Source organism: Pseudopipra pipra, chromosome Z (genome assembly GCF_036250125.1).
Source record: "Pseudopipra pipra isolate bDixPip1 chromosome Z, bDixPip1.hap1, whole genome shotgun sequence".
Taxonomy (NCBI): domain Eukaryota; kingdom Metazoa; phylum Chordata; class Aves; order Passeriformes; family Pipridae; genus Pseudopipra; species Pseudopipra pipra.
The window spans coordinates 19,806,280-19,833,620 of NC_087581.1; the positions used below are offsets into that span (position 1 = coordinate 19,806,280).

Below are 27,341 nucleotides of genomic sequence, written 5' to 3' on the forward strand. Positions count from 1 at the left end.
AATAAAATATACACGATCAATAGCCCAAGATCTAGCAACTAAAAGAATTAGCAAAAGAATATCTTACTACTCTCCTTGGGACAACAGAAAGTCGCGCTGGAACGACCGCTGGCAACCACCGCCTCCCAAGATCGGCAAGGCCTGACCAGGCCTCGCTCCCCAACACAACAGACTCAACAGCAGGGAACCTGCACCTCCAAAGCCGCCAGAAGGAAAGAGGGACGAAGGCCTTTCCTCCTTTCTTCTTATACCCCGGCTTACATAAAAATCATAGGGAATACTGGGTAAATCTGGGCACTTCCTTGGTTACAAACTGGTCACCGAGGAAGGCCTAGACTAAACTACCACACCATATTTATTGGTTTTTTACTGTTACAGATCCCAAAAGCTCTGTTCAGCTGACAGTTTTGCTCTGGAAAAGTGACACACTAGGCCCTAAGTAGCTATTCCCGCAGATGCAGGAGGTAAAGTTCCTTATCAAGATATGAAAAATTACTGGGGAACATGCAAGTCACGAACTAGAGAAATATTCCAAAACAGAAGCATATATTGTATGCAAAAAAGGACAATCTCTTTTTTCAAAGTTAAATTTTATAATACCTGAATGAATCTCAGTTTGCTCAAAGCATCATTATTATTGGCAATCATACCTTTGTAGACATACATGGAAAAATGTCACACGTATCATACATGATTTATTGCTGTGTAAAAACATGGAGGAATAAGAGGAAAGAGCTGCTTGGGTCAACTTTTCAGAGTCTTTTCAAATAGTATAAGAGGAGAGACAGGAAAAATAATAAATACAGACATTTTGAAGCAAATGACCATCTCAGGGATGTTTATAGAATAAGGATAATGTAGGCCCTCAAGTGCAATGGTGTTGCAGACCCTAGCTGGAGAGAAAGCACACTCTAAACACTCTTAATACAAGAGAAGAACAGCTCCAAGGGAAAAAAAAGTATGTATGGTTTGAGTTTAAAACCATAGCTCATTTACATTAAGAGATCAATCAGTGGGAAAATCCATTCTGCAGTATTAACCCATCAGTGAAAAAGCTAATTGAACACAGAGCAAGCAAGAGCTTGGGTGGTCTCTTTCCTCTTTTATCTGCACAGCAAAGCTCACAGGAGCTCCAAGATCCGCCTCTGCAAACAAAGTGCCTTCAGACAGTGCAACCATCCAACTGAGCCCAAGGAAATTTATCTGCTTAGCATCTTTGAAACTGATTTCCCTGCTGCTGAGCAGGGCTCGACAGCTGTTGGTTGCTGTGCAGGTCTGGTCACCTGGCCATGTGCGACAGGAGCTGTGTGCCCATCCTGGAGCTGGAGCAGAGGTGGCTTTGTCCAACGCGTGATGCTGTCAGCTCCTGAAATAAACACACTTATGTAACATGCAAAATCATCTCATCTTTCCCTGATGTTCTTTTGGCAGAAATGCTCACAGGAAATATCCTGTTAGTGGAGATAAAAGGGTTGATTTACTCTGTTCCAGGTAATTCATAATTGCTTAATCACAAGCACGTAACTAAACTACAGTGGGAAGGTTACAGTGACAATGGTTGCTGAGCAAAGATCAGTTCCCCTAGAGAGGCACTCTTTACATCATCTATATTTTTATTTTTTTTTATAATGGGAACAAGAGGAAATGCACTAAAAAGCCTGAATGTTTGGCAAGAGCTATGGAAGCATGGAGCAAGGGTGTCTGGACACTCCAGAGAGGCATTAACAGAGGAACGGCAGGTAAGGTTTTAAATTATTCCCCTCACTAACTGAGCTTTTGGTGCATACCACATCTCTAGAGAAGCACTTCTGGTGTGCTGAGGTGACCACCAAGCACAGTGAACTCTAGAGAATATGACTGCAAGGTGCTAAGCACCCTCTCAGACAATGCCAGCACAGGGGATCGCTTGACCCTACCAGCTAAGGCTGCTCACCATCTGATGGTTGTTCATGTGGATGGCATGAGGCCCAGGGGACCAAGGAATCAACAGTGGCCAGAGCAACTGTAGCAGACCCACATCTGAACCAGCAGATTCAGTGGGTGTTACAGCTTCCCAATGCAGAGAGACCACTAGCTCCTATGGTGCCCAGTCTGTACCCTGCTGTAGGGAACAGCCTGAAAAGAGCAAACAGAAAGCTGTTCCTCCCAGTGACAGGAGGCATTTTTGCAAACTGGTGTGTGCGTTGCACTCCTTTTATTGAAACTTGCTCTTCAGTCATCTGGAAGTCAGAATCAAGGATAGGTTTTAATTCCTTTGTCATGTAAATTCTGTGTCACTACTGTATTAGGCACCCACCACAAAGGAACAGTAGTGTGCTGAGACTGACAGAGACTTGTGTGCCTGTCCACAACTCCAGGCTTCCCAAATAACTTTGTTAATGAATGAGATCCTGTTTGTACAGAGAGGAACACCATATTAGTTTTTATCATTGATGATGAAGAAAGTATGAGAAGTTAAAAGCAAAATAAAAACCTTCAGTGCACATGAGACACTGTGCTCCTAACAGAGAGAAGACAGTCAGTTCCAGTTTGTGCGTGCCAGTCTAAGTGCAAGTGAAGAGCATCACTTCGCAACTTGCAGAGCAAGAGAAGAAAAATCTCTGCTTCAGAAAATGGTGAGCTGGCAAGAAATATTCCAATAACAGGTTGTGGAGAATGCAACTTCAAAGTTTGGAAGTCAATGGAGTTTTGGAAGCAGTTGCTAAAATTTGTATCCAAAAAGTGATTTAACTTCCTCAGTAAGTGATGTGTACAAATGGCACACACCACTAAACCACATGTGCACACAATGTATGAATTCCCACTTTCTTGACTTTGCATTCCAGCTTTAACATTTTTTTCCAGTGCAAAAAGAAATGAATCAAGCTTGCAATAGGATGTGTGTATGAATGCCAAAGAAAAAATTAAAATCAGCTGCTATTTGAAAATGACTGAGCCTGGAGTACTTTCTTTGGATACCTAATGCCCTGTAAATCCTGTACAACATTGTGGGTAACCAGTTTAAGGAATAGGTCTTTAAGCAAAAGCTATTCTGGGTTTGTTTGGCTTTTATGGTGGTATGACCTTTTATAGTGACTGAGATGGTTATAAAATCATCAGGATCCATGGGGCAAACTGTTCTTCTGTGAATTGATTACATATAGTGTGGTAATTCATCCATTTTAAAAGCATTTTCTTTGGTTCCTGCCACAGAAGAAACATGGCTGGCAAAAGAGGAAATGGCGGGACACACCGGAGGAATGCATTGCCCAATATTTTTCTTCGTCCCAACTTACTCTGCTGAGAAAGTGAAAATTGCTGGGACCATATGGAAGCAGAATGGTAACAGCCTGCAGTATTTGAAAAGTTTCTGCAGCAAAGCAGAATTCCTCTCTCTCAGCCTGAAAGTATAATCAAAGTATCTCACTCAAAGTTTTTAGGAGAGATCTTCCTTTTGAGGGCTTGCCGGCAGGAACAAATTTATCAAAATAAATCTTCACTTTATGAATGTTGGTAGCTGTCATCTCTAAAAATGTTTAGATACAGTAAAGGAAGAGAATGAGACAGAAAATTTTTGCATCTTGTTTAATACCCTAAAATTATTGCCATCACTCTGCTGAATAAGACAGAACACTTGGAAGAAAAACTGGCAGTAATTTTTCTCTTGATACTATTTAGAGTAAATTCAGCTGTACCTGTAAAAGGAGATAAATTATAGTGAAGGATGTAGAAAATTCTCTGTTACCTTCCCCCCCCTTTTTTTTCCTTCTGAATAATGTCCTGTCTACCTCTAATACATTGGAAGGTGCATGTATCCTATCGCTACAAAACATGTAGAGTCCAGGAAGGTAAGTGCATGTCACCTCCTTCATTGCAAGAATAGCAGAGCCCTCTGCAGTGTTTCATGTCCATGACCACATCCTTAATCATTCCTTTAAATGGGAAGTGTAGTGCTAATTAGGCCCTTCCAATGAGGCCCTGGACCTAGAGAGTCAAGCAGATGACACTCAAGAAAAGATCTGTCTGGAGGGTCTCCCGGTTGCACCCCGTCTGTTAGATGGACCACAACTGCAGCTATTAAGAAAAAAAGAAGGGTAGTTGTAGTCAGTGGTTCCATTCTGAGGGGAACTGAGGGCCCAATATGCTGACCAGTCCCATCCCACAGGGAAGTCTGCTGCCTTCCTGGGGCTAGAGTCAGGAATATTAGCAGGAGACTCCCTGAGTTAATTCGGCCCTCAGATTATTATCCACTGTTGGTAGTACGGGTTGGCAGTGATGAGATCAATAAAAGAGGTACCAGGGCAATTAAAAAGGACTTTAAGGCTTTGAGTTGATTAGTTGATGGGACAGGAGCACAGGTGGTGTTCGCCTCAATTTCTGCAGTAGCAAGGATGTATGAGGAGTAGGAAATCCCATTTTATCAATAGGTGGCTAAAGGATTGGTGCCACCAGTGAAATTTGGGTTTTTTAGATCATGGGGCCAAAATAGATCTGCTGTTTACAAACAGAGAGGTGCTGGTGGCAGATGTGGTGGTCAGAGGCTGTCTGGGGCACAGTGACCACGAAATGATAGAGTTTTCAATGTTCAGTGAAGTAAGGAAGGGCATCAACAAAACCTCTACCCTGGATTTCTGGAGGGCCGACTTTGGCCTATTCAGGAGGCTGGTTCAGAGAGTACCTTGGGAAACAGCCCTTAAAAACAAAGGCATCCAGGAAGGATGGACATGCTTCAAGAAAGAAATCTTGAAGGCACAGGAGCAGGCTGTCCCAGTGTGCCAAAAGGCAAGCTAGTGGGGAAGATGACTGGTCTGGCTGAACAGGGAGATTTTGCAGGAAATTAGGGAAAAAAGGAGAGTCTATTGCCTTTGGAAAAAAGGGCAGGCAACTCATGGAGCATTTAGGAATGTAATTAGGTCATGTAGAAAGAACATTAGAGGGGCAAAAGCTCAAACTGAACTTAATCTGACCACTTCTGTTAAGGACAATGCTAAGTGTTTTTATATAGACATCAATAGCAAAAGGAGGGGCAAGGAAATTCTCCATTCTTTGTTGGACACAGTTACCAAAGACGAGGATAAGGCTGAGGTACTTAACACCTTCTTTGCCTCAGTTTTCAACAAGAAGACAGGTTGTCCTCAGAACAACTGGCCTCTGGAGCTGGTAGGCAGCAACGGGGAGCTGAATAGTCCCTGTATTATCCATGAGGAAACAGTTAGTGACCTGCTGAGCCACTTGGATCCCCATAAGTCTATGGGACCAGATGAGATCTGCCCTATGGTGATGAGGGAACTGGTGGAAGAGCTTGCCAAGCCAGTCTCTTTCATTATCAAAAGTTCTGGCTTACCAGGGAGTCCCAGCTGGCAAGGTTATGGAACAGGTCATCCTAAGTGCAATCACACAGCACCTACAGGATGGGTGGGAGATCAGACCCAGCCAACATGGGTTTAGGAGGGACAGGTCCTGTCTGACCAACCTGATCTCCTTTTATGATCAAGTGATCCACCTGGTGGATAAGGGGAAGGCTGTGGATGTGGTCTACCTGGACTTCAGCCTTTGACACCATCTCCCACAGCATACTCCTGAAAAAGCTGTCAGCCCACGGCTTGGACAGGGGCACTCTGTGCTGGGTTAGGAACTGGCTGGAGAGCTGGGACCAGAGAGTGGTGGTGAACGGGGCTGCATCCAGTTGGCAGCTGGTCACTAGTGGTGTCCCCCAGGGATCAGTGTTGGGCCCAGTTCTCTTTAATATCTTTATTGATGATTTAGATGAGGGGATTGAGTGTACCATTAGCAAACTTGCAGATGACACCAAGCTGGGGGACATGTTGATCTGCTGGAGGGTAGGAGAGCTCTGCAGAGGGACCTGGACAGGCTGGATAAATGGGCTGAATCCCATGCAATGGTGTTCAACAAGGCCAAGTGGAGGGTCCTGCACTTTGGCCACAACAACCCCCTGCAGCGCTACAGGCTGGGGACAGAGTGGCTGGAGAGCAGCCAGGCAGAGAGGGACCTGGGAGTTTGGATTGACAGGAAGCTGAACATGAGCCAGCAGTGTGCCCAGGTGGCCAAGAAGGCCAATGGATCCTGGCCTATGTCAGGAAGAGTGTGGCCAGCAGGATCAGGGAAGTGATTCTGCCCTGTACTCAGCACTAGGTAGGTTGAACCTTGAGTACTGTGTCCAGTTCTGGGCCCCTCAGTTTAGGGAGGATATTGAGGTGCTGAACTGCAGTTCAGTGAAGGGCAACGAGGCTGGTGAAGGGACTGGAGCACAAGTCCTATGAGGAGTGACCGATGGACCTGGGGCTGTTCAGCCTGGAGAAGAGGAGGCTCAGGGGAGATCTTATTGCTCTCTACAACTACCTGAGGGGAGGTTGGAGCAAGGGGGAGGAACATCTTGATAGCCAAGAGCCTTATGGAGCCCAGGGCTACCCTGTTCTTCCCCAAAACACTTGAAGACTTCTATTTAGTTCCCTTATTTTTCCATCGGGCTGTCTAAAGAGCTTGACTGTTCACTCAGTCATTCGATCAGGAGACTACATATGGTTGACATGGTGAATTCCCATCTATTCATATGTGTAGTTATCCTTTTCATTTATTCCCAGATTAGGCCTTGTCAGAATAAAGATGTGAAATTTATCAGACAAACCCAGTGTTGGTAATGAAGCTTTGAACTGTAAGAAATTATAAAGTTCAGTCTGAACTAAACGTTTTATCTGCAATTATCTACTATAGTTTTATGTCTCCTTTTATCTCTGATACCTGCCAGCTTGCATTAATTTGTTTTAGTGGTATCTTGGAAGAAGACACTAGAGAAAAACCAAACAACCAAAGATTTCTATGTAAATGAAGAAAGTCATACTTGAAGCACAAAACTACCTATTCTATATTAAACAAGAGAGAGCAAAACCTGGGATTTGAAACACCCTGGAGTTTTGTGGAATGTTTAATCCTGACCTGACCTGAGCGGCTCAAGCCTTTGTGGCTCATTGTATGTTGGGTTTTTGGTAAATGCAGGCCTGTACGGTCAGGATCCCTGGAAAAATATGCATTAAAACAGAATAAATCAATTCAGAAAACTGACTGTCTTCCTTTTGCTCCACGTCACTTCCTCAACATCTCCCTTAACTGTCCTTGGTAACAGATTTTTTCTGCAGGGCATGTATTTTACACTTTGACAACTTGGTACAAATATTTGATTGTCAGAATTGGGACACAATTATGCTTGAAATCCAAATACCTATTCTGAATTGCATGTGTCTGAACGTGTGCATGTCTATGAAAAACATTAAGCTTTTCTGCTACTCCTCTAGTCCTTGTAATTCAGTTGGAACCATTATGCAGGCAAAACAAACTTTCTCAGAGAAAAACAGCTTGCATTCTCCTGGTTTATAAAAAGAACTGTATTTCTCTGAAGCAATACAAATTCCTTGCATTTTATAAAAAATTCATTCCATATGAGTGTTAGTGTTACCTCCCAATGAAGTGTGTGTGCATGTGTGTGTGCATGTGGCTTTCAAAGAAGCCCTTCACAAAATCTGCATCAGAGATACAACTGCTGGACTTCAATCTGAATGTTGTTATTGTTCTCGCCTCCATCACACTTGCTTTTCCAGTCATTCCAGTCATTAGTGCTTAATGAAAGAAGGGACTTTGTTGCCAGCTCTTAAGTCACTATGGGACAAAATGCAGGCAAGGGAGTAGATTTCCACAGGTCAAGGTCCATAGCAGAGGACAACTTTTTATTCAGGTTACTGGCTTTAGTCTGCCTTGACATAAAGTATCCTTGCTGTGCTTGAAAAGATCAGGAATCAAGCCATCTGATGCTAAACCTAACTGTCATGTCCTCATCCCCATTTGAACCCCATTTCTTCAAACTACATGAGCAGAAGCCTCTGATCACATTCCTGCCCTGTGTCAGGCTGAGCCACACCCAAGTCTGTCACTCTTGACACTAGTTTGTCTAACACGTTCTTTAACACCTTCAAATACCTCTAGAATAGCTTGCTCACCTCAGCAAGCTGTTCCGGCTTTTGTCTGTCCTTACACTCTCCGCTTTCTAACCTATATCGCTTTCAGGTAATCTAAGATCCTCAGTTTTTGGGAAATGAGATGAGTTCTACTGACATCAATGAAGTTTCACCATTAAACATGCTTTGAAAATATGACCTAGTACTGCCAAAACTCAGTCCTTTCACTTCCCTCTTAATTTTTCTCTGTTCCTACTCTTCATCTCTTGATAGATTCCCTATGTTGCTTCCACTCACTTTAACATCTAAGCAGTGTGAAAGTGCTGGTGCTCACTCCTACATACCGTCATCAACATTCAGCTCTCTTCTTCTGTTCATATTTCTGAAACTTTCAGATCTTCATCTTCACACACGCCCACTACAGCATTCTGTTGGGAATCTAAAAAACACATCAGAAATGTAAAGAACTTCCTGAGATCTTCCAGCCTTGTATTTCTGAGCAAATAAAACCTTCTCTTTGTAAACCTCACCTGGCTTCTCAAGTTTGAATTTTCAGGAATTACCTTTAATACCACTCATAGAGCAAAAGCTCTGCCAGTTCCTCTGTTGTTACAACCTACCTCAGTTGTGACATCGATCTTCACTGTCCATTTGACCTGTTAACCAAAAGAAACTTTCATGTGTTCTTCACTTTGTCCTTTTTAAATGCACAGTTTTTCAGTGGTGTCCATGTTCTTCTGGAAAGAGGAAGTCTGGTCTTCTGTGTGATTTCAATCCTTTCCTAAAAGCCCACTCTGACTGCAAATGTCTAATTATAAGATATGAGGTACTGTTATGTTTTCTAATAAACTTGTTTGACAAGTTTGAATACAATTAAACCATAAATCATTGCCAAATGCCCAGGTGCAAGTGTGCTAACTTTTGCAAGAATGACTTCCCTATCTCTAATGTTTTAATCTTCCCCTTGCTTCTTCTAATTCCTCATTTATTAGGTCTTGTCTTGAATAAGCAGAATGCACCACAAATGTAATACCATTTACTCTGTCTTTGCATATATGCTTACACCTCTACATTATTTCCCACTTCTGCCTAGATCGCTAGTTGTTAAAGAAGCCCAGCATTGCCTAAGAGTTTAGCTAAAGCCCCCACAGCTCAACTTGCATCTGGCATTGACATCTTTGGTATGTTCCTGCTATGTTCTCCTAGATTCAGCAGTGCCGAGTGTGGCAAAGGTCTTGCAGTCATGGTTCAAATTTTGTGCAGCAGCAGTGGTGCACAGTCAGACCATGCTGGTGCCAGAAAGGCACTGTCCTTGGACAAAAGGCTGCCTTAGTATTTTGACTAGCTGGTAAGATACAGACATGATGAGCTACTCTTCCTTAGGTCTGATGTCAGGATTTCTCGCCACTGTAGGGTCTTGCCCCCTGACAAGGGGAGTTCTGAGCCATAGACTCTGCTTTTGGTAGCAGTTCTTGCAAGCCTAAGTTTTCCTGTCTTAGAGGCCTACTATGAAGAATGTTTATTTTGTTGCTATTTGGCTGATTTTTGTTTTGGACTTGGATTATATAAAAACACATTAACATTCAACACCTACACAGAACTGCTTATAGATAGCAGTTTGCAAATGATTTAAAGACAGAGAAATCAGAAGCTTGTCTGAAAATCTAGTTGGTCATAATCCACGTGGTCTCCAGGTCCTTTTAGGTTTTGTTGTTGCTGGTTTTACTGTATATTTTTGTCCTAGCAATAACTCTACATAGTCTTGCTTTGTCCATTAGGCTCTGTGTCTGTTTTTATACACACCTACTGTGAATCTACTGTAACCTGTACAACTGCAGGCCTTCACTTGCTTATCTGCTTCAGCATTGCCTGTGCCTTCCTCTGATACAATTAATCACTTCATCAAAAGAAACCTAATACTGATACCCTCCAAATGCTTAGGCAAGTACCTTAACACAGAGAAAATATTAAAATTGTTGAGAAGGGGTCCACAGTGATGAGGATGCTTCAGGTGAGCATATTTGCCTTCTGAGACTGCTGGAATGGCAAGATATTACAGAGTAGGCCAATTCTGCCAAATGCCATGTAGGAGTAGCAGATGTACTCAGTTACCTTCATCAAAGATGCAACCAACCTCACATTCCTTCCTCTGTCTATCTAAAAAAGCGTCTCTGCAGGGCAGCCACAAGCAGTTAAACATCAACACAAGCTAGACTTGTCTAGTTCTTTCAACTGTAAAAGGGAAGAAACGCTGAGAAGACTACTGAAAAACTAATGAAAACACTTTTTCATTGGGACATGAACAGGGATCTGGAATCAAAGCAAAAAAAAAAAAGTTTTCTATTTTGTTTTCCACCTGCAGAATCACTGGATATCTAAACGAGAACAATATGTCCTGGCAGTGTGGCCCAGGTGAAGGCATGGCTTGAGGCAGAGCCTGGCACTGTGCCCCTGCCAAGTAGCCTCATGCCCCAGTGATCTCTGAGATCTGCTCCTCGCAGGGTGATGAAGACACAAAAATCTCCTCCCTCACGCTCTCCCAACTTTTCTCAAGAGCAAGCCAGATCCACCTAATCAAGTAGACTGTCTTCCAGGAACACCCCTGTTTACCCTGAAAACAGAGGAAACTAGAACTACCACAAATACATTGTTATTTGTAGCATTGCTGACAAAACAAAAGTACAAAAGCAAAAGCAAAACAAAATGTGTTTTCACAGAATCAGAATATCCCGAGTTGGAAGAGACCCACAAGGATCGCAGAATCCAAATCCTGGCCCTGCACAGGAGAACTCCAAAAAATCACACCATGTGTCATTCAACGCTGATGATTTTCTCATGATAGGAGAGAAAATACTCTGCAAGCAAACTGTGTTTTCCTCACTTTTGGCAGAAGTGTGTTGTTACAAGCACAAATACAGAGAAGAATGCTTTCACCTGCTGGCATTAACTTTAAGAAGCTCTTGTGGTTTAAGCCCAGAAGGAAATTAAGCACCATGCAGCCACTCACTCAACCCCCCACTCTCTTTCCCCCACCCTGTGAAATGGGGATGAGAATCGAGGTAAAACTTGTATGTTGAGATAAGAACAGTTTAATAATTGAAAATAAAGTACAATACAATAATAATGGATAATAATAATAGTAATAAAGAGTAAACAAACAAGTGATGCACAATGCAATTGCCCATCACCTGCTGACTGATGACAGGCCCCCCTTTTGAATCCCAGATCAGTTGTGCTTCCAGGTAGCTCCTCACACTTTATATACTGGGCGTGACAGTCTATGGTGTGGAATATCCCTTTGGTTGGTTTGAATCACTAGTCCCAGCTATGCTCCCTCCCACTGACAGAGCATTAGAAAAGGGAAAAAAACAATCTTTTACTTAGGATAAACCCAACTTAGCCAAAAAACCAAATCATCAGTGTGTTACCAATGCTATTCTGATTCCAAATCCAAAACAGAGTACTATAACAGCTACTGAGAGGAATTAGCTTCACCCCAGCTGAAGCCAGGACAGAAGCTCTGGAAAAATAAAATAAATAAAATTTAAAAACTAAAGCTCTTTGTGTCTTGTTCCTGTTATTCAAATAATAATGCTGGACATGTTAACACAGACAGCCAAAGCATTATGAAGGATTCTTATGTGCAGTTAGATGGATTTGATTGATTTTGGTTGGTGTGTAGGCCTGCAAGTCCCTTGCTGGCAGGAAGACAGGAATCAAAGAAATTTGATCCTATATTTAGACAGTCACATGTGAAAGAACCGGGGTAAACTTGATTATTTCAAACATGCTTTTGGGTTTGGTAGGAGGGCTTTGTTTATGATGATCAGAGAAATTGTAGCAACTCCTTGAAGTTCTTCTCTGAGGTCTTTTCTCAACATTCTCCATCCCTTGCTCTTCAATTTTACTGGTAATTTCCATGTGCTTTTAAAGAAGCAATTACACTATTGCTTAGAAAAGCCAAACTGTCAGAAGTGAACAGTAAGCTATACAATACCACCTCTTTATTGCAGTGGAATATATATTTATGCTACTTCAAATTTCTTACTTCTAATTTTCCATTTTTGTAGTGTTACAAAGCTTTGGAACTGCACTGTAGCTTCTGAGGCCTACGTGCTGCAGAAAGATTTTGCAGTAAAACAAATTTGCTCAGAAGTACTTTCATTTTCCTTTAAAATCAGTAAGAGTGAGCACCAAAACGAGACCAGTTCAGCAATGTGCTCTTTCACCGTGCTCTCACACAGAGCATTGACTTTATCACTTATCACATGCCAAATACCTTTCTTTGTTTTTAGGTGAAGAACAGACTTTATGGTTATCGCCTGTGAAATCAGAGTTCCAGATCCTTTGTGGTATGATAAAATGGACTAAATCCTCATTGTGAGCTCTACTGATTGCTTTGGCACACAGTGAGACTTAGAGTGCTTGATTTAGACCTTCTTCACAGTGGTATTGTAAATGCTTCAAGAAAATGTGGTTCTTTCATGACTTCTGCACTTGTGTTAATCTCATTTTTAAGAACCAGCAACATGGCTTAAAATACTAAGATATTGAGTAATAAAAGTACAAAGTCATTTGAAGGTTAGGTCAAAGGTCCTCAAAAGGATCACATTAGCAAACAGAATGACAAGCAGACATCACGGTGGAGGACAAAACAGGCAAATCAGAATCACCAGCTTTGTCTTAAAGCTTTTCATCCCAGGATATGCAAATGCATCTGCATTAGGATGTTGGAGCACTGAGTACTGCCTACAGATATAAGCTTATACACTTTGAAATGCATTGAAGAACAAGGACCAGTGTGAGGTAATAAACGGTTTTTAATTGATATACAGATCTTAGAGCTGAAATAGGGAACACTCTCATTGTCACTTTTCTAGTCTATCCATCTCCTTTTTTAACTCACACTTTCCATGAAAATTAACCTTGCTGAGACTTAAGCACTGACAGAAATAAACTCTATTTCATGGAAGGCAGAAGTTGCTCTATTATGCTAGCTCTAGTTCTGACTCATGATATATTTTTTTTTCAGGAAATGGCAATGAATGTAAAGACTCGCTTGCCCTTTTGCAGGGCTGACCACTGATTGTGTCTTTGTCCTTTTCCTGAGAGGAGAAATACAAAACTTTGGACCTTCGCTGCTTTTGACCTTCACTGCTTTTGACTTTTTCAATGCATCAGTAGAAGGAGAGGCAGTTTAATATCATAAAGAACCTGAAAGTAACAGCTGGGACCTCCAGTGATAGGCTTCTGAGTGGGCACACGAGGAAGAGAAGGAAGAAGCAGTTGAGTTACCTCCTAATATCTCTATGGTAGTTTGAGAACAATGAAAGAAGAAATCTTGCCAAACTAAATGCAAAGTTGTGAGGACTGCGCAAAGATGATGAGACTGGAGAGAGGACTGGGAGCGGAAAAGGTCCCTTGCTGTGTGAAACGAGTTTTGATGCTATAGATCTGTGACTTGCTCGAAGTACAGCCTTTCTGTATACTTCTGCCAGACAGTGTTGATCAAGAGCTTGAATGGGAGAAATTACTGCAAGTCTAGACAACCAACACACCCACCGCTAGGTATTTTGATGTGCTTAGTCTGTGGCTTCTAATATTTGAAGAACTGTTGCCTTCACCCTTGGAGACAAACAATGTTACTGCAGAGGTGGGAGTGGGACTCTCTGGTCTAGTGCATGAAAGGCGGAGGACATTACTCATTGCTACTATGAAGCAGAGACATTTTTTGGAAAAGAGTGGTAGAGCCTCTAACCTACTCCATTCCTCTGAGTCTTAGGGCAAGAAGTAATCCAAGGATGATAGAATAGTAGAATAATTTCTGTCCTTTGTTACAATCACAGAATGCTTTGAAAAGATGTTAAACACAATTAAAATCTGAATGGATTTCCCTTATTTTGCCCTCAGAACTCAAATGCTTATACAATATAGACAATATGCCTATCAAGCATTGATTTCCCTCCTCCATGCTATCTTTCTCCACCGCATTTCATATTTGTTTGTAAGAACAGATTGTTCTTCTGAGATGTCTCTGAACCTGGCAATGCCTCAGAAATATGCTGCTCAGTTATTCAAGTGACAATTACGAACACTAGAGCTGGCTAGTGTTCATTACATTACACACCCAGTTTATCCAAGATGTAATTCAAGACAGGTCATTTATTCAGTTCAACTACATGTAAAGCAGACCAACTCTGTACAGCAATGCACAGCATCAGGAAGAAGGCTGTTTTTTATGGTATTCATTCATGTTTGCACATGTCTTCTCCACTCGTAGGGAAGTAAAATATGTTGGGGATTTCTGGGCCAGATGCTTCAAGTTGCTTCAACTTTCTTTCTGCTAGATAAACACAATAAATCACAAGCTTGTTTGAAGGTAGAGTAAGTCAATTTCTCTGATAAGCACAGTAGCCTCTGCAAAGTTATATCCTTTTAGTCCACTCTTGTTTGCCCATTGCAAAACTGAATCATGTGACATTCAGTGAAAGAGCAGGAGAGGATTAGGAGGGAATAGTACAGAAGTTCAATATTTCTTACATTGCCCATAGATCTGGGAAAAAAAAGATGTTGAGCTATGTGCTCAGCTACTCAAAGACAACTTGTCCTTGTATGTAAGCTCTGCTCTTTTGCCTTGCTCTCACCTCATTGCTGTACTTATCAATCCGTTTTAGTGTGCATCAGCACAGTGGTCTGCAGGGCAGGAACCACTATCTGTAAACCTTTGAGAGCTACTGATCTTAGCATTGTAGAATCATTAAAGTTGGATAAATTATAGCAACCTCCATCAGACAAAAACAAGCAAGGAAAAAGAGACTTGAGTCCACCATCCAGGGAAGGATGAGGTCTCAAGGCAAGGTCCTTCTGTGTCTCCAGACAGCAGAAATGGTCAGATTAGTGGCAGAGTGATCAGGTAAATCTGAGGGTGCACTCAGACTAGAGCAGGCAGGAGAGACCCAAGCATGACAGGGAGGCCTTATGGCCCCTTTGCAAAGAGGCAGAAACAGATCCTGTTCATGTTGCTTGCCTGGGTACAGGGACTTACAGACATGGGGTCTCAGGACTGCCAAGTACAACTCTCAGGAGTTCAGGGCTGTCACATCTCTCCAATTTTTTTGCCAGATGCTAGCGATCCTACCCAACTGAGGAACTTGGGTTGACAATTAATGAGAATTAAGCCATGCAGAAGGCATAAAACCCCACATTAGAAGGCTAGTTCATGACACTGTTCATTAAGCAATTACTTGACATTAAAAAAGACAGCCTAATGTGGCATTTCCATTACCCAGTTTTATTATACTGAAGGATTTTATAGACCATGTACTTCCCTGCTGGGAAGTGTAACTTCTGAACAGCTTCTTCACCCTCCAAGGATGTTAACACTCTCTCAGGTTTCTGAAAACGAGTCTCACATTCAGAGCACCTCCAGAAAGCCTTTGGCTAATGCACCTACACAGGAAAAGAGAGGGCTTTGCATAGGAGAGGTAAAGTTATCCTGAGCCCTCACATGATATTGGAGGAATAAAACATCCCACTAGTTCACTTTAGCACAGTGTTCTTTGACATGCCGACACATTAATTTCCATGCTCTCACCATGATATCTTGGATGCTTTTCCAGAGGCAGTGTGAGAGCCAAGAACTCATGCTCACCATCATCGCCCACTGAAAAGGAAAGAGTGAAGAAAAAGGTACTGTGAGGTTCCAGCTACTTGTGAGCAAAATGGAGATTTACTGCTCCTCTGAGGGTAAGGAACATGCATCAACAGTAACACTGGACAAGAACGAAGTGTGTGAAACCATTCAAATCCTTGTATATGTACAACTATATAAGTATGCCACAAAACATGAGCTACAGGTAAAAATACTTAAAAATAGAGGAACAAACTATAAGGAAGGAGAACAGGGAAAGAAAAAATTTGAAAAGGGCCAAAAAAGCTACATTTTTGCTATTTGAACAGTATAAAAATATCTTGGTTTGCTGCTTTGTAGGAGGAAGGAGGATAAGAAGGCAAGTATTATATTATTCAATAACAGCTTCGAGTGTGAATCAGATTAAAAGAGTGAGTCATTCCCATCCTCATGGTCAATTACCAAAGTCTGCTGAGGAAGTTGCTACTATAAGTTTCATCACTGCTATTTCATGATTTGTAGTCCTGAGGGTGGCACAAGCCATGAGAAGTCAGACCTCAGCCCATCACGTGAGCTGGAAAGTGACTTCCTGCCCTCACCCAGCCAGGGAGCTGGGTGATGACAGTGGCACTGCAGGGGAAATACTGACCCTGTTGCAAAACCTCAGGACTACAAAGAAGTATCAGCACTACTGTCCATGCTGGTTTTTTGGAAGAGGGGAATGGAGCACAGTCCTAACTGGGTTTTGAGCCTTTCTCTTCCTGGATTTGGATGCTATGTTTTTCAGAGGAAGGGAGGCATGGGCATGAACCAGGATTTGTCTTCTTATCTTTGTTGTCTTCCATCAGTAAATACAGGGGCTTTTTAAGGCTAGTTTCTCAATGGGAACAGGAATTAAGACATAAATCCCAGAATATTTTCCTGTGGTCACTTAGGTATTTACAGCGGTCTTGGCTCCTTGAAAGAGCACAGAGGCAATTTCATATCTCAGGAAAAAACCCGGCTATGACTTCACTGCATCTCTCATGAAGTAAAGTCTCTTCAAGAGCAGCTGCTTTAGCATACTTCCCCTTCCTTCCCTGCACTCTGCTAGCTCGCAGGCCAGCAGCTAAACACGGTGGCTCAGCTCCTGTTTCTGCAGCTGTCCTGGACTAGAAAAATCAAGGAAAGACTGGATAGCACAGACAATGCAAAGGCAGTGTGTGAATGTACACAATATCTTCATCAGCTAGGAAGTCTGTTTGCCCTTTGGCAACTGTAACTGTAACTCCTTGAATAGGCAGTTTCATCAGGGGTGCTTTTGCATTGAGGACCTTTGAAGTGAAAGACAGTAACACTTTTGACCTAGACATTGCAACACAATCTCCCTTAAATAGCCACAAGCCCTTATCATTCTCATCCCTCTGTTTTATTCTGATGAGGCATTACCCCTGAACCCCTTTTGCAAACTTGGGCAGGGAGGGGATCTGTTAATTAGCCAGACATTGCATTTTTAGTGGAAGTCTGCTTCAGAAGTCTTGTTTTTCTAAAGCTAACCTGTTGAGTGATTCACAAGATCCATATTAATACATGGCACAGTACAGCTCCATTGGTTAGCATCCTAAATCTGCCAGATGACTCATTAAAAAGATAAGCAGCAGGAGAAAATTCACTACCAAAGACAGCATTGTGACAGCAGCATCCATTAGTCTGAAGTTCGCAGGAAAAAGCTACCATGCATTGGCATTTTTGAGTACTCTGCACTTTTCAACCAGGATGCAGAGGAAGATCAAATTTAGAAAAGAAGGGCTTTAAATAGAAGCTCAGTTCAAAAATAAAGTGTACTCTTAGGAGTTATGTTCCTATAATAAATTTAGAAACAAGAGTGGAATAAAAAAATTTGCAAGCATTCTCAGGTGACAGGCAGTATAGTCAGGTGGACATCCCTGAATATGACATGCTGTTTCAAATACAGATTTCCAAGAAAAGCAGGGGCTGGACCATGTCTTCTTTTTCTGTTTATTGCACAGTGCTAAGTACATCAGAGATGTGTGAAAAGCTATAAATCTTCACATGTAGGCAATCTGTCTCAAATGGCCTGACAACTCATGTCAATAGTTTTTGTATTTACTGCTTGTCTCCTGGTTTCCAAGTAATGAGTATCTCTGTGGTCAAATTTTCAAACCTCTGCTTCCAACAAGGCACAGGAATAAGAGCTTATTCACATGTGCTCAACCCATAACAGCTTCCAGTCTGATATCCTTGGGCAGATTTTTAAAAGCACTTGGCAATAATATTCCAGCAATAGCCTGAAGAGAACTTGGTGAGATACTGTGGCCAAAACTCTTCTGGTAGAAAATGTACAATATTTCCAACAGTTAAAATTCATTTCAAAGAAGCAAACTTGTTTGTATCAGAATCCAGGGAAAAAGGAATTGAGCACAGAAAGATAAATAAAAAAGGGTGTTCGCATTTGTTTTGTTTGCAGAAGAGAATTATTTTTCTGTTTGACGATATTTTACTGGTAAATTTCATCCAATGTTTTTTGAATTCTGAAATTCATTCACAAGCAAGATGTAATATTTTGTGACATATTAACAACACATTAGATCTTGTGAGTTAAAACTACAACAAAAATACTTCCTGCAAACTTTCAGCTTGTTGAAGATGTTGAAAAAAAAGATATTTGTTGATATCTAGGCTGATTTTTTTCCCAGCTCTTGGAAGAACTACCACAAAACAGAAAACCAATTATTCACATGGTTTTAATATTGTTTTGTTTGTTGGTTTGTTTTTTTAATCTACCTCCACTTTTAGATAAGTTTGTGATAAGAAAGAGAAAATTCAGTCCTATATGTTTCCCTGAAAACACAATTTACTGGATGACCCAGAGAAAAGAACTTCACCTTCTCCTGCAGGTGATTTTATCTCTGTTAGGAAACATGAGGACATACTGTCATTTTTTGTAGATAATGAAAGTATAATAGAGACACTATTTAAAGACATCCTATTCTTTCTACTGTATTTAAAGAATTTACTTAAGGAAAAGGGACAGGTTGGATTTGTATATTGCAGTTGTTGTATTATGCAACAAGATACAAGACATTACATTTCTCATTCCTTATTGCTGACTTTTTAACCAGTTCATGTCAGTTATTGTTTAGACTATCATATATTCATACTCTATATTTAGAATACTTTTACAGATTAAAAAGGAAAACTTTCCATGTATACTGTCTTTTCAGGAAGAGAGAGTAAAAATATAATGAAGCTTGTTTATGTAACAGAAATATGATGTTAAACATGGGAGAAAGTGTTTTGTGCTGCATTAGAGTCACCGAACTGTTGTTAATTCTAGAAATATTTCTGACAATTATCTTTCCAGATATTGAATTTGGTCAATGTATGTCTTTAAATTTTGTAGTTGATAGCTCCTCGGGGGTTGATATTGGGAGTGGTGGATTTTAACACCTCTGTAGTGACTTGAATATGGGGTTGAATGCAACCTCAGCAAGTTTCCCAAGGACACCAAGCTGTTTAGTGTGGAGGGAAGTGATGCCATCCAGAGACCCGGGCAGGTTTGATAGGTGGTCAGTGTGAAGTTCAAAAAGCCAAGTGCAAGATGCTGCACCTGAGAAAAGGCAATCCTAAGCACAAACATAGACTGGGTGGAGAATGAATTGACAGCAGAGCACAGTCACTTGAGGAGAAGGACTTGGGTGTGTTGCTTGACAAGAAGCTCAACTTGACAGGGCAATGTGTGCTCACAGCCCAGAAACTCAACTGTATCCTGGGCTGCAAAAAAGCAGCATGGCCAGCAATGTTGAGGGAGGTGATTCTCGCCTCTACTCTACTGTCATGAGACCCCACTTGGAATACAGCATCCAGATCTGGAGTCCCCAGCACAGGAAGGACATCGACCTGTTGGAGCAAGTCCAGAGAAAGGACACTAGGTTGATCAGTTGTCTGAAGCACCTCTCCTGTGAGGAAAAACTGAGAGAGCTGAGGTTTTTCACCCTGGAGGAGAGAAGCCTCCAGGGAAACCCGATGAAATTATGGAGAAGGTTATTCTGAGAGCTATTGAAAAAACACTTTAGAGACAGCACAGTCTTTGGTCAGAGCTGGCATGGGTTCATGAGGGGAAAGTCCTGCTTAATGAGCTTAATTCCGTCTTATGAAATCATTCCTCTAGTTCACCAAAGAAAGCCAGAAAATATAGTAGTTTGGGATTTTAACAAAGCTTTTGATACTGTCTCTCACAGTATCTTGTTATACAGAATGTCCAGCACACAGCTAGACAAGTCCATAACATGTTGGGTGAACAACTGGCTGACACAAAGAGGTGTAGTAAATGAGGTCACATCAGGCTGGAAGCCAGTCACCAGTGGGGATCCCCAGGGCTCAGTTTTAGGGCTAGCGCTCTTCAATGTTTTTATAAATGATCTCTACACAAGAGCCAGGCATACACTAAGTAAGTATGCTGATGATACTAAATTAGGAGGAGCTGTGGAATCCCTCGTGGGCAGAGGCCTTACAGAGAGATTGGATTAGACTAGAGAGCCAGGCAATCACCAACCATATAAAATCTAACAAGAGCAGGTGCTGGATTCTTCAGCTGGGAGTAGGTAATCCTAGTTACGTGCACAAACTGGGGGCAAGAGGCTGGAGAAAAGCCTGGCAGAAAGAGATCTGATGGTTTGGGTTGGTAGCAAGTTGAATATGAATCAGCATTGTGCCCTTGCAGCACAAAAGGCCAGCTATGTCCTGGGGTGCATCAAGCACAATATCACTGGGCAGTCAATACAGGTGATCATCCCACTCTGCACTGCACAGGTGTGGCCTCACCTCGAGTCCGCTGTGCAGTTTTGGATGCCTCCATGTAAGAAGAACATCAGACTGTTTGAGTGTGTCTGGAGGAGGGCAGCTGAGATGGTGAAAAGGGCAAGACCCTAAGATGAGTGGCTGAGGTCACCCGGTTTGCTCAGCTTGAAGAAGACAAGGCTGAGGGGTGACCTCATGGCAGCCTAGAACTTCCTCCAGGGTGGTAGTGGAGAGGCAGATGTTGATCTCCTCTCTCTGGTGACCATTGGTTGCACATGAGGAGGTGGAAAATGTTCTCCACCCAGAGGGTGATTAATAACTGGAACACTCTCCCTAGGGAACTGATGAGGGAACCAATCCTCCAGAGTTCAAAAAACATTTGAACAATGCTCTCAGAACACATGGTGGGATTTTGGGGTTGTCCTGTGCAGGGCCAGGAGTTGCACTTGATGGTTCTTGTGAGTCCCTTCCAAATTGAGATATTCTGTGATTCTGTCATTCTATGGTCTCGTCTGTAATATATCTCATCTATCACCTAATTGCCTCATTTATAGCATTGTAAGTAAGAAGACACATGGTGTGGAAAAAATACTTAAAAAGAAAAATAGTAGTTGAGGAAATAATAGAAAGAGGAAACTCCAATGCAGCAGCTTGCATCTCCAGCTGTGATATTCTTCAGGACTAAATGAACAATCCACCATGAAAAAACCCACATAACCAGTCATAACATCTTTGACTAAAATTAGATTTTATCTTCTGGTGAAAGTACATGTTTGAGTGACAGGTGAAAAATCCTGCTGAAAGACAATTTTGCTGATTTTTTGAGAAGTTGTACATTCTTCAAGAGCACATGATTTCACTGGGAGATGTGACTTCTCAGCATATTTGAAAAATTAACCATACTGAGTATGGAGGTGAGAAACTCACCAGAAATCAAGAGGTTTATTTACAAATGTCTTTCTATTGAAATAAGCAGTTGAAAAAAGCAGCACCTGTAATGCAAGACAAGAGTGAGAGGTAAAAGCTGATCCACTTCACCTTAAAACCAAACTGACACAGAGATACCTTTGAGAGAATTACGTATTTGTCCAAATCCAGAAGGCAAGAGGTAGACCATCTGAGTTTGGGCAGTTACAGTAAACTTGAGAGGAAAACTGACTAGTTATTCTGCACTTCGTTGGCTGTGAATAAAGTGAACGAGGTTTATTCAAGACATGCTGGAGAGCATCTCCCTGTAAGCCAAAAACTTTGCCTGCAAAAGGGATCACAAAGTGCAGAAAATGCACAGAAATCAACAGCAAACACACAGGTGTCATACTGTCACACAAGCTGACCCTACTTGAAAATTCTTGTGTGATAGAATTCTGCTTTTACAAAGGTGAATTTGCATGTGGAGTGGGCAAAGCAAAAAGCACATGTTTTGGAAAAAGTGTGGCGATCAGGACTCAGAAGCAAAATATGTTAGAAACCAACCTGCATTATAAACACTGTCTTCAGAAAAAAAAAAAAATGGCAGCACCTGAGCACTGTTCCAGACAACAGACCTAGACATGATGGGTTTGTCTGCATTTTCCCAGGGCTAGCATCTTCCCCTTTGTATGACTTTTGAAAATGAAGGCAGAAAATTAAACAATCAAAAAACAACAAAAACCCTAATAAAACCAAAACAAAACCAAACCCCCAAACCAACCATTCAAAAAAGCCCCTAAACAAACAAAAAAAAAAAATTCAAAAACCCACCAAAAAAACCTCCAAAACAAAACAACACCCCCCACCAAAAAAACCCAAACCAAACAAAAAAAACCAAAACCAAAACAAAAAACAAACAAACAAAAACAAAACAAAAACCAAACTAAACCAAAACAAAAAACAAAACCAAAAAACTCCCCAAACCCACAAGCACGACAGTAAAAGAGAAAAAGCAGAACATTTTTGTAAGAAAGCATAGTCAAGACTATACATGCTGCTTGGCTAAAAAGAGAATTCAAGATGACACAAGAAAGTCCTGATAGCTTTCCAAAAGCAAGGGTAAAAAAAGAGGTGTTAAAACATGCAGAGATGAATAGAGTGCGCAAAGAACCATGGCAAGCACAGACAAAGAGAAGCACATTGCCAGTACATTCTGCCTTCTCTTCAGGGGCTTTCAAGGACACCAGAAAAAGGGAACAAGTGAGTTCACTGAGGAAGAAAAAATTCCGCCAACAACCTGTTGATCCAGGAAGCCTGCTTGTGGCAAAGTGCCTTTGACTCACACCAGTTCGTATGAAATTTGTCCAAAAGAGGGTACCTCAACCCCACTACTGACATTACTGTGCAAGGAGACTTTTACATGTAGTCAAAATGTGAGGATATCTAAGGATTTCACACCTGTTTTGAAGGAGATACCTTTCAGGGCATGGTATTAGGGAAATCCATGTACAGCTCTGCTGCTGGATCTGTAAAGCAGGAAATGGAGGAGGATATTTCTGAAAGAGCAGCAAGAACTGACTGACACTAATCTTCATGGCCACTTTGGAGTTTTTCACTGAGCTCCTTCTTCTCTGCCATCTGAGCTATTCATGAACATATCCCAAAATAAGCCCTGCCTGATCCCCACAGCTACTTTTCTCAGCATCATACAGTGTGATCCCAGCCCAGGAGAAACTCCCTGCTGGAGTGTGGGCTGATGCTCTGCAGAGAGATGAAATAGGCACATACCATGAATACTGCCCACAATTTCAGGGCTCATCCTCATCAGTTGTGATGAAGACAGGGATTCGATTGTGCTATTTCACCAGCTGCCTGGAGACAGGCTCCTGGCAGATCTAGCTCAGTTGGTAATGCAGTGACAAGGACACTGCCTTACAGATTGGTATTAGCTAGCTAAGCCATGCCACTGCCAGCCCCATGACACCTCCTAGAGATGGGGTACTTATGTCAGCTTTTCCTCACACATAGGACCAGGGTCAGTGAGATCTGAGACATGGAGTGCTGCAAGTAACAAATCAAGAGGCTGAAACACCCTGTGTAAGCAGCTAATAGGCCTTTTGTGGGTTGTATTCTGGTTATTTTACCTGCACAGCAGAAGGGTGCAGTTCAGTTGGGAATCACCCTTATATCAGTTTTAGAGGGACAGCAAATACAGTGATCATTTTAATTACATTAAAACCATGTCTAACAGCTAACCTTGGGCAGACGCTTTTGCTTCTTGGCTGGATTTGAATGGATTCAGCTTGCACTCAGATTTGGATTTAGGTTTACCCCTTAATCTTCCATTTCTTTGTAATTTCATCTAATTTATTTCCATGCAACCTCCTCAGCAAAAGCTTTTGTCATGACATAAAGCAGATTGGTTGTCATTGCACCATTCACTTTGTCTGAACTCTCCTTCAAGATCGAGGATGCACAGTTTGTTTATTTGTTTGTTTACATATTTATCCAGGCTGCAAACCCAGATTTTAGAGGGGGACACGAGGAGCCTTTGATCTTGAGCAATAATCAGCAATGAGCTTTTGATTCCTGCAACTGCTTACATTGTTTTGCTATGGCTTACAAACTCAAGGTTCTCTTCCTAGGTAGAAGGACAAGAAACATTTCCTTTGCTCTTGTTGTTCAAATTGTTTGCTTGTTACCCTTTAAGATGAAAGTTTATACTTTCCACAGCTTTTAAGAGATACAGATTGCACTTTTTTCTTAGATATGATGAAAATAGAATTCCTTGTTTATTTATCAATGGAACAACAGAATGGGAAGGGAGGGGGAAACACAGCTGAAGGATCACCCAAAACAATAGATTTTTCCTCTTCTGAAAAGCCATAACATGGGGAATAGTTATGGCACAAATCAACCCACCTGCCCCACAAACAGCACAGCATTGCTGCAATCGGTCTTATTCACAGCAGCTGTCTTGTGACTGCATAACTGCTCCCCACAGGCTGTGACTCCCTTCTCTAGGATGTCCTCAGGTATCCTTCTCCAGAGGTTGCTGCACTGCCCTATTTCCTAGAGTTTTTACTCCAGTCTTATGGCTTTTATGTTACCTCCACAGTCAGACTCTTTTTCTGCTTCACAACAATAACTGCTCTCAAACAGTTATCAGACTATATTTCCTAATTAGAGAGATGTAGTCAGTACAACATGCACAATGCCAATAATGTGGTATTATCAATGGCTTATGGATGTTTATCTAGTACCTGCCAAAACTGTGACTTTTATTCCTGCCTGGTATAATGTTTTGGCAGTCTTTTGGCATCAAAAGAGAGATAGCTAATACTCTTTCACGCCTCGATGAAAATCAAAAGACAACACTCCTCTGTAAACTTGGAAAGTGATTACCACTCAATGTTGCACAGAAATTACAATGCAAAGAACCAGGCAAACCAAAGATGGAATTTCATTTGAAAGTTCTGCCTTAAGACCTCAAAATCCCATTCCATCCATGCATTTGTACTGAATGGAAAAGTTTTAGCAGCAACTTGTTTTGCTAAGTAAACAGTATCAAGACAGAAGGAAAGTATTTCTATTCCACTGACATCTAAACAGCAATAGATTATGCCTAGTAGCAAGTTATGAATAGATTTCATGTTCTGAAACTTCATAATGCTCTTAAATTTTAAGTTGCTTGTATTTAGGAAGATTTTGTTTAAACTAAAATGAAACTATGAATGCTGCAGAAATGACCTCTTGTTTTTCAGTACACTTACAAAAACATCGGTGTTCTCTTTTTTCAATCACATGGAAATTTACTTTTGCTAACAAACATTAGTTTTCATGAATCCACATAAAAAATTATTTTAAAAAACTGTACCAAAGTGGTGAATATCTTGTAGTTCTAAAAGATGAGTTCCAGGAATATTGTTTAAAACCAAAGTCTCAGATAACTTCCTAATATGAATTCTGAAAAAGAGAAATAGAAACAAAAGAGAAATCAGTCATGTCTGTTCATCAATTTTTTTCAATTTTGAATACACCTACAGAAGACAACACAGAAAATTTAATTTCCTACCTTGTAATACCTTTTGAAAATGTGTACATCTTTCGAACTAGACTAAGAAAGAAGGTCATGAGATATCAAATTTTACCGTGGAAATATTCTGGACCTGTATCTGATAGGAGGATTTATCTTTCAAATTGTATTGGAAAGTATTATTTGTTTGTGTTTCAAAAAATATGCATGGCAGACCCTATATAACTATAACTATATATACAAGTGTGGACCAGCTGGTCCAGGGAGGGGATTGTCCTGCTCTGCTCTGCACTGAGGTGGTCTCACCTTGAACATTGTGTGCAGTTTTGGGCACCACAATATATTATATTAATATATATTAAGCTCTCAGAGAATGTCCAAAGAAGGGCAACAAATACGGTGAATGACCTTGAGGAGAAGCCGTATGAGGAGTGGCTGAGGTCACTTGATGTGTTCAGCCTGGAGGAGTGGGAGGGAAGGCCTCATTTCGGTCTACAACTTTCTCAGGAGGGGAAGAGGAGGGGCAGGCACTGATCTCTTCTTTGTAGTAACCAGTGATAGGACCTGAGGGAATGGCCTGAAGTTGTGTCAAGGGAAGGTTTAAGTTGGTTATTAGAAAAAGGTTCTTCACCCAGAGGGTGGCTGGGCACCGGAACAGGCTCCCCAGGGAAGTGGTCAAAGCACCAAGCCCGACGGAATTTAAGAAGTATTTGGATGATACTGTCAGGCCCATGTTGTGACTCTTGGGGATAGTCCTGCACAGGGCCAGGAATTGGACTTGATGATCTTTGTGGGTCCCTTCCAGCTCAGCATATTCTGTGATTCTGTGATCTTAGTACATTTTTAGAAACTGTCTCCTATTTTGTGCAATGCTTCTACCTCCCTCCTACAGAACTACCACTTGTGGGCTGGTGTGTAGAAAAGGAGAGGGCTTGTGGATTCCAAAAACAGGCCTCCATTTCACACAAAGTGTAATTCCAGGTAAAAGGGGCCCTGGTAGTGATAACAACAAGAAAAAAATTACCACAGATAATATACCAGCATGCATAACCTGAGGTTGTCTAAACAAAACTTCTGAAGATGCTGGGTATTTTCACTAAATAATGAAAATATTCACTACTCAAGCTGTCTGGGCAATTTAGCTGTTCCACCTGCATGAATTTGCAAGCCTGCACTGCAGAAGCACCTTACCTTGTTTGCAGTGTCATTGTCACACTTCACTGGTGCGAGCATAAGGAACAAGAACCCAGGTGGCTCTGGTAAGTCCCACAAGCTCTCTGATATCGGTTTCAGAGCTGTGAAGTATTCTTCACTTGGTTTTTAATTCTAATGCGTTGCTACTTGTGACCTCTAAACCTATATCCTAAACAAGGACACACTCTGAATTTGTTTTGAGAACTGGTGAGAAGCATTTCATAATTATTCTGCTTTCAGCTGTGTGCTGGTTTTAAAAGTTAACCAGCAGGGGAAATGAAGTGGACCTTCTGAATAGTTAGAGAAAAATGAGATGTATCAGCACAAGTACACAACAGAGGAATAAGAGGCAACAGTCACAAGTTGCAGCAAAGAAAATTCCAATTCGATATAGGGGAAAAAAATATTGTTGTATGAGTAGTTTAAGGATAGGACAGGTTGCCCCAAAGTGTGAAGTGTTGTGCAATCTCTGTCTTTGGGGATTGCCAAGGTGTGACTGAACAAATTCCTGAGCAAAGTGAGCTGGCTTTGAAATCAGAGCTCCTTGAAGCAAGAGGCTGAGCCAGATGACCTGCAGGACTCCTTCCACTCTCAGTTACCCTGTGGCTCCACATTCTTTCCACGGCATCACCCTTTAGCACAGCTGGCATGCCAGGCTACATCCGAGAGCAAATCTGAAGAACAAGATTATCATGTGGCACTGTGCCATTCATGGCACAAAAATTTTACTAATAGTCAGGCAAAACTACTTTAATTTCACCCTGATATTTCATAATGAACTTTCATGTAATGGATATAATTTGATTATAAAAATAAGCTTTACAAC

General features: G+C 41.5%; 1 long non-coding RNA gene across 2 annotated transcripts; it reads right to left on the bottom strand.

Moving 5' to 3' along the window:
* Positions 1–3,556: 3,556 nt before the first annotated feature.
* On the bottom strand, positions 3,557–26,758 carry LOC135406858 (uncharacterized). 2 transcript variants are annotated; one of them, XR_010426533.1, is made up of 4 exons: positions 26,513–26,758; positions 25,163–25,251; positions 8,291–8,385; positions 3,557–3,674 (listed from the first exon to the last, which is right to left on the bottom strand). It is a non-coding gene; the product is annotated as an uncharacterized LOC135406858 (long non-coding RNA). The 2 variants fall into 2 exon arrangements; XR_010426534.1 differs by lacking the exons at positions 25,163–25,251; positions 26,513–26,758 and adding an exon at positions 8,567–9,879.
* Positions 26,759–27,341: the final 583 nt, after the last annotated feature.